This window comes from Triticum urartu, chromosome 4A (genome assembly GCF_056163025.1).
Source record: "Triticum urartu cultivar PI428250 chromosome 4A, HENAU_Tu73, whole genome shotgun sequence".
Taxonomy (NCBI): domain Eukaryota; kingdom Viridiplantae; phylum Streptophyta; class Magnoliopsida; order Poales; family Poaceae; genus Triticum; species Triticum urartu.
Genome location: NC_141876.1, coordinates 4,075,702 through 4,083,670, shown reverse-complemented (window position 1 = coordinate 4,083,670; position 7,969 = coordinate 4,075,702). Strand labels below are relative to the sequence as shown.

General features: G+C 47.8%; 1 pseudogene; it reads left to right on the top strand.

Moving 5' to 3' along the window:
- Positions 1–3,733: 3,733 nt before the first annotated feature.
- Positions 3,734–4,339, top strand: LOC147974269 (secreted RxLR effector protein 161 pseudogene; annotated as a pseudogene).
- The last annotated feature ends 3,630 nt before the right edge of the window (positions 4,340–7,969 follow it).

Sequence of the window (7,969 nt, the reverse complement as noted above, 5' to 3'; positions counted from 1 at the left end):
AATTCCATGTGTATTCATTAAAGGTATTTGGGTCAATGAACTCAATGCCATAGCGTCCAGCTTTTTTCATTTCATACATCTTCATCCTGCATAATACCACAGAAAAGAATATATAGTGAGGATATATAATTACAGGTAATTAATGATCAATCAATGAGCACTAGAGCTAGCTTGAGACTTAAATTACAGAAAGAAATCACTTACAGACAATAGCAACTGACGATAGATTTGTCGAGTGCATCTTGATTGAATAACTGAAATAGTTCTAAATACTCAACGGACAGAGCTTTCTTATTGAAGTAATGATCTTCCTCGACTTGCACCATGAGGGACTCTCGATTGGAAATCTTAGTAATTTTCATGTACCAATCATGCAATTCATACATTCTCGTTGGGAGGTTCTTGACCTCGTCTGGCTCGACCAAAGGTTGGCCCCGGACATATTTCCGTTTTATTTCCTCCTCTCTAAACGGAGACATGGGCTCGATATCGAGGAGTTGTCCAACAGTGATCTTGAGCATTTGAGCCTGCATTATTTGATCCTCGGTTATTACCACATTGCCCACCTCGGGAACGTAAACGGTTTGCCCACAATAATATTGGGCGCGCGTACTCTCATGTGTTGTTGGCACAACAAGCGGGGATCGATTGCGCCGCCTGTTCTCCCAGTTGGGGAACGGTTTTCCCGCATTTTTTGACAGCTACTTGTTGGCTCGAGCTCGAGCTCGCTACTTTCTGTAGTCGTGCTCGATGTGCCTTCCTGATTTGGCGCTCATAGTCTGAGTCAACAGGCTTGGGAGCTGGTGGTCTAGCCATACGAATGAAGTGGTCAATCTTTTCCTCAGGCACTTTCTTCCTTGGCGGCGTTGACGGTTTCGGTCCAAAATGGGCGTCCACTTGGGCACATCGTCTGGTTCCTTGCATCGACAATGATCCGCCGGAGATCATCATCATCGGGCACATCGTCTGGTTCCTCTTGATCTTCAGCAGCTTCACCCGTGGCAGCATCATTGGGCACATCGTCTAGTTCCTCTTGATCTTCACCAGCTCCCCCGTTGCAGCATCACCGTATTCAGGGGGCACATAGTTGTCATCGTACTCTTCTTCTTCGCCGTCTTCCATCATAACCCCTATTTCTCCGTGCCTCGTCCAAACATTATAGTGTGGCATGAAACCCTTGTAAAGCAGGTGGGAGTGAAGGATTTTCCGGTTAGAGTAAGACCTCGTATTCCCACATTCAGTGCATGGACAACACATAAAACCATTCTGCTTGTTTGCCTCAGCCGCATCGAGAAACTCATGCACGCCCTTAATGTACTCGCGGGTGTGTCTGTCACCGTACATCCATTGCCGGTTCATCTGCGTGCATTATATATAATTAAGTGTCCAAATTAATAGAAGTTCATCATCACATTAAAACCAAAGTGCATACATAGTTCTCATCTAACAACATATAGCTCTCCAGAGCATCTAATTAATTAAACCATACATTGAAACTATGTAAAACATTTCAATGCGAAAACAAACGCGATCATAATCGCAACCAAGGTAACAATTGATCCAACGGCATAATGATACCAAGCCTCGGTATGAATGGCATATTTTCTAATCTTTCTAATCTTCAAGCGCATTGCATCCATCTTGACTTGTGATCATCGACGACATCCGCAACATGCAACTCCAATATCATCTTCTCCTCCTCAATTTTTTATATTTTTTCCTTCAACAAATTGTTTTCTTCTTCAACTACATTTAACCTCTCGACAATAGGGTCGGTTGGCATTTTCGATTCACATACATCCTAGATAAATAAAATCTATGTCACGTTGGTCGGCATAATTTTCATAAACAATAAATGAACCAATATTTATGAAGATAATATACATACCAAATCCGAATCATAGACAGGACGAGGGCCGACGGGGGCGGATACCAAAACCATCGCACTATATAAGATGCAATAATAAATGTAAGAAAATGATACAAGTATCTATCTAAACAGACAAGTAAGAATATTTTTCCTTTCAGAAAGAAGATAAGAACAAGAGGCTCACCACGGTGGTGTCGGTGATGAGATCAGCGCGGGTGATCGACGGCGGTGAAGACGGGGACGGGGCGTGACGGACCGCTAAATCTAGACAAATCTCGAGGAAAATGGAGCTTGGAGGTCGAGCTTCGAGAGGAGAAAGTTTAAGTAGTGTGGCTCGGGCATTCCATCAAACACCTCATGTGCATAGGAGGTGAGCTAGAGCACCACAAACCCCTCCCCTCGCCGGCCAGAGAAAAACAGAGCACTGGAGTGCTCTGCTCGCGGGCAAGGGTATATATAGGCACCTCATTGGTCCCGGTTTGTGGCAAGAACCGGCACTAAAGGGCGGCCTTTGGTCCCGGTTCAGGCCACCAACCGGGACCAATGGTGGTGGGCCAGGAGCGAGGCCCATTGGTCCCGGTTCGTCCCACCAACCGGGACCAAAAGGTCCAGACGAACCAGGACCAATGGCCCACGTGGCCCGGCCGGCCCCCTGGGCTCACGAACCGGGACCAATGCCCACATTAGTCCCGGTTCTACACTGAACCGGGACTAATGGGCTGAGCCGGCCTGGACCATAGCCCTGTTTTCTACTAGTGTGTACACCACGGAACCAGGTGTGGAGGAGCTGGACACCCGAGGAGTTCATGGTGGCTCACCTAGTACGCCGCTGCCCCCGATGACACCACTTGGGACGGCAGTATAGGGAGAGACGCCAGCTTCACCCATGGGGGAAACAGCCACGCCAAGTACAGAAGAGACTCTGAGAATGCCTGAAATTAGGTGGGCCACTCCACTGTCACAAGACGAAACCGGCGGGACGTGGACACCGGACCAATCAGGTACCGATGCATGTCGTGCGTCATGGATGCCACAAAAGAAGATGCTGAATATGAGTATCATGAGAGGTGTCTTCTCAATGCCGAAGAGCCGCGGGACGTTGAAGAGGCTCTGGGTAATGCACCATGGAAGGCTGCAATGGTGGAGGAGATGCGCTGCATCCATGAGAACAAGACTTGGGAACTGTCAAACCTGCCTGCCGGTCAGAAATCCATCGGGCTGAAATGGGTTTATAAAGTCAAGAGGGATCCTGCAGGAAACATCACCAAGTACAAGGCCCGTCTAGTGGCGAAGGGATACGTACAGAAGCAAGGGGCGGACTATGAGGAAGCCTTTGCGCCCGTGGCCAGACTGGAGACTGTGCGCGTTCTGCTCGCGCTCGCCGCGCACCACCGCTGGGAAGTTCACCATATGGATGTCAAGTCGGCATTCCTAAATGGCGATCTCAGTGAGGAGGTGTATGTAGACCAGCTGCCCGGATTTGCTGCGCCAGGGGAAGAGCACCGTGTACTGAGGCTGCACAAGGCGCTCTACGGCCTCTGTCAAGCGCCGAGAGCCTGGTACGCAAAGCTTCACGATTCTCTTGTCAATCTTGGGTTTGAGAGAAGTCCATTGGAACATGTGGTCTACAAGCATGGAGATGAGTCCACTTTTCTGCTAGTTGGAGTGTATGTGGATGACCTTGTCATTACCGGCACAGACAAAGGGCTAATCAGAGAGTTCAAGGATCAGATGAAGATGCTCTTCAAGATGAGTGACCTTGGATTACTCAGCTACTACTTGGGGATTCGGGTATCCCAAACAGAGGGTTAAATCACACTTCGTCAGCGGAGTTATGCGGAGAAAATCCTAGAGGTAGCCGGCATGGAAGAGTGCAACAGTAGCAGCACTCCAATGGAGTGTCGTTTGAATCTCAGGAAGGAGGATGAAGGCAAGCTGTTTGATCCCAAGCTGTACCGCAGTGTGATAGGCAGTCTTCGCTATCTTGTCAACACAAGACCTGACATCGCACGTGCCGTGGGAATTGTAAGCGGATTCATGGAGACCCCGAGCACTCATCATTGGGCAGCCGTGAAATGGATTCTCAGGTATATTCGAGGGACGCTGGGCTACGGCTGTCGTTATCAGGCCGGGCACGGCGAGGTGAAGCTTGTTGGCTATACAGATAGTGATCATGCCGGTGACACTGAGGACCGGAAGAGCACCTCCGGCAATGTATTTTTCCTTGGCAACAATCTTGTCACTTGGAGCTCGCAGAAGCAGAAGGTAGTGGCTCTCTCTTCTTGCGAGGCTGAGTACGTCGCTGCGGCAGTGGCGGCGTGCCAAGGTGTGTGGCTCTCTCGTCTGATCAGTGAGATGCTCGGGAGGCCGCAGGCCAAGTTCAAGCTGTTTGTGGACAATCAAGCTGCCATTGCTCTCAGTAAAAATCCAGTCCATCATGACCGTAGCAAGCATATTGACATCAAGTAACGATGTGGGCTGTCACACACTGGTTTTTGGACGAACACCAATAGCTAGCCCATTTATTGCGCCCCGCCATCTACCTATCTTATTCTACACGATTCGTATCCATCTCCTCACCTCCCACATACACGATATATCCAACCGCCCAAATTTGATTCTCATCTCTAATCCAGAGGGCTGCCCTGAGCTTTCTTTATCGATGTCTACTTCCGCATCCTCCTGTGGCCCAGAGTAGATGCCGCCCCTAACAGAGCAACCATTGTTAGCTAAAGTCAGTCCAAATGTAGTTCAAATAAGCAATCAGAAATCATGGGTCAGTACCTTTTGTTGATACTACGTAGTGGTTTGAACTTGCATTAGACTATGTGATGGCCGATCCAGATCCAGATCCAGTTAAGCACTGAAGGAGCCATCAAACTTGGCTTCGCATCAATCACCCAATAGTCTTCAGCGCTTCTATCTGTATACACAGCAAAGGATCAATGGAGGCCAGACTGCAGCCACTCTGTGGCCGTTTTTGTAATCCTGCTTCTGCTTTTCCATCTCTTGTGTTTCTAAATTCGAATTCAATGGACAAACCGTGTGCGCGTAACCTTCTACTTAGTTACACTTGTCAGCATTGCAACCTCCAACACCACTACTTCCTCCGTCTCATAATGTAAGTCATTTATTGACACTACAGTATGGAATGGTGGGAGTAGCATTTAATTTGTGTACCATTGAGCAAGCAAAAATGCAGGAGTCACAAACTACAGAGGCGTCAACAGACAACAACGACAGGATGCAAAACTAAACTCCATGATTACATGGCATGATGTTTTGCATATCCATCAGCACTAAGTATGCACCAAAACTATAGCAATTTCTTCCCTCAACGATGGGTTCAGTGCTGTATATTTAGAAATTCAAAAATTCCTTAATATCCAGACAATCAAATATTCAGAAAGCATAGGAACCCAATGAAAATTCAGAAATATGACTGTCACTATAAACCCATTTTCGGATGTGAGGGAATTTAATATATATCACAACATCCTATTGTTGAGCTATTTACTATATGAGTATGGTTAGTGATAACATGTAATCAGAATGATGTTCTTCATCCTTCAAGTAAAGAAAATAACGAGGAGGGCTCCTAATAGATGAACTCCACACACAAAGATATCATATAATTGCTACTTTTTCAGAGAGTTGCATTTCTTAAAAAGAAACTAAGTTTAATATTTATACAAGTGAGAAACACATTCCGACTCAAGAAGTAGAATGAGAGACATCACCGATGCCAATGAAATCACAACGTTTCAAAGCGGCTGCTCGGACGAGTATCTCACTCGTGACCTAGGAAAAGTCGAGCTGCAGAGTATGACCGATCTCATGAATGTAGCCTCTTCCTTCTACTTCGGTAGGCCTGGGGAACCAGGCAAAAGAATGTATTGACCCCAACACAGCGCAGCGATCCCGGAACACTAGTATTAGGGTTTACTTTTTTCTACAATCATTCTAAGAAGGGTTAATTATCCTTTTGCCCTCAGTGGTGTCCATGTGCTCAGTTTTGCCCTCAGATGCGAATTGTGCTCAGTTTTGCCCCTAGTCAATGCACAACAACTATGACGAGGCCAAACGGCCATATTTGAGTCCATTCCGTCTGCCAGCGTTAGTGGTTGTGGGTCCGGAGCTTACACGTGGGACTGCGTGGACGTGGGTCCGGAGCTGACATGTAGGCCCGTGCAACTAAATCCCCAAATCATTCAGCTCACTCTCCCCATCTACCGGTCGGCTGTCCTGCGCCGCCGCCACCGCCTGCGCCGGGCCAGCACCTGCCCCGCCACCAGCTGCATGGCCTGCTCTGCCGCTACCGTCCTGCGCCTACGCTCCACGGCTACCTGTGATGCCCACCACCTTCCTGCGACGCCACAGGTGGGGCGCCCGCCACCTGCTCGACCAGCGGCGCGGCCTCCTTCTGTGTGCCCGGACGGAGCGCCCAAAGGTGGGGGGCTGCTGGAGGTATTTGAACTAGGAGGAGGAACTCTAGGGCGAAATGGCGAGCAGCGGCGACCCCGGAGTATTTGGCGAGGCAGGCATCGGGCCGGAGATCCGCCGCGTCCATGACTGGGTTCCCGAGGGGTAAGTCTCGCCTCTTGTTTAGATTGAGCTTAGTTGTGCATTTGAACACTCGATTCGAGTAGGTTTGCCCAATTAGTGTGCTGATTGTGTCTCTGTTTTTCGCCGGTTAGGATGGAGTTGCGGTTTGCTTTCATGGTGCACATTAGAAGGGACCGGTACATGTTCGATGCAAAGGATAAGAAGAAATACCAAGGAGGTTTTGATTATCGGTTGCCAATGGCTAGTAATTGGAGTTTCAGACAATTTGGGGAGGTAATTTGTAGCCAATATCCTTGGGGTTTGCTTGATGAAGTGGTATACAAATACTATGATGGGGAAAAGAATTGGGTGACAGTTAGTAGTGATGAAGAGCTAGCTACCATGTTTGTTAGGCATAAAGAGAAAGATAATTTTCATGTGAGGCTGCAAGTTGATGTGCTTGAGCAGGCATTTGGACCTAGGATGACGGGTGCAACATCTCGGGGAGAACCAAGTCGTCGTAATGGCATCTCTAGCCAGAACAGTTCAGTTGGTGCACGGCGACGTGGTGGCTCGACAAGTGTGGGCAACAGCAGTAGGGTCCCCCTTGAAGTGGAGCCTGATGACTATAATTCTGGGGTTGATGAAGAGAAGCTATATTCTGATGTTATTCGGAATTTACGACGGGCAGCTCGGACTGAAAACCAAGATGAGGCTCACAATGCAGTCTGTGTGGATGATGACGCGGTGGGTGAGGACGAAGACCTTGCAACTGTTGAATGGGACCCTTTGAACCCTCATATGGAAGAAGGTATTGTTTTTGCATCCATGAATGAGTGTAGAAATGCACTTGTGACATACTGCATCAAGGTAGAACGTACTTTCAAAGTTGACAAGAGCGATCAAGTACGTTACAGAGTGCACTGTCCGACTGAGGGTTGTCCATGGAGGCTGCTCGCATCTAAAATGCGAAATAGCACTAATGTCCAGGTCAAAGTGAACCCTTTTAAGCACACATGTCAGGAATCAACCCTTAGGAAGGATACAATCAGTAGAGCCAAGTCAAGATGGGTGGCAGAAGAAGTAAAGAAGTGGGTGAAAGAAAACCAGCAAGTGGGTCCAAAGGAATTGCAGAAGAACATCAAAGGTAAGTTCAAGATAGATTTACCATACATGAGGTTGTTCAATGGTAAACAACATGCTATGGATTCTATTTATGGTAACTGGCAGGAAAGTTTTCAATTGTTGTATTCATTCAAAGGTGAAGTGGAGAGGACAAGCCCAGGTAGTATTGTAGATATTGATCACCTCACCGTGGAGTACACATTCAGGGGAGTGACAAAGACCAAGGAATGCTTTAGGAGGGTTTTTGTCTGCTTTGAGGCTTGTCGCCAGGGTTTTTTGGCAGGCTGCATGCCTTATTTGGCTATTGATGCCACTTTTCTCATAGGGAGGTTTAAAGGACAGTTAGTAGCAGCTTGTGCAGTTGATGCACACAGTTTTGTATTTCCAGTTGCCTACGGTGTGTTGGAGACAGAGTCTGAGGAGAGCTGG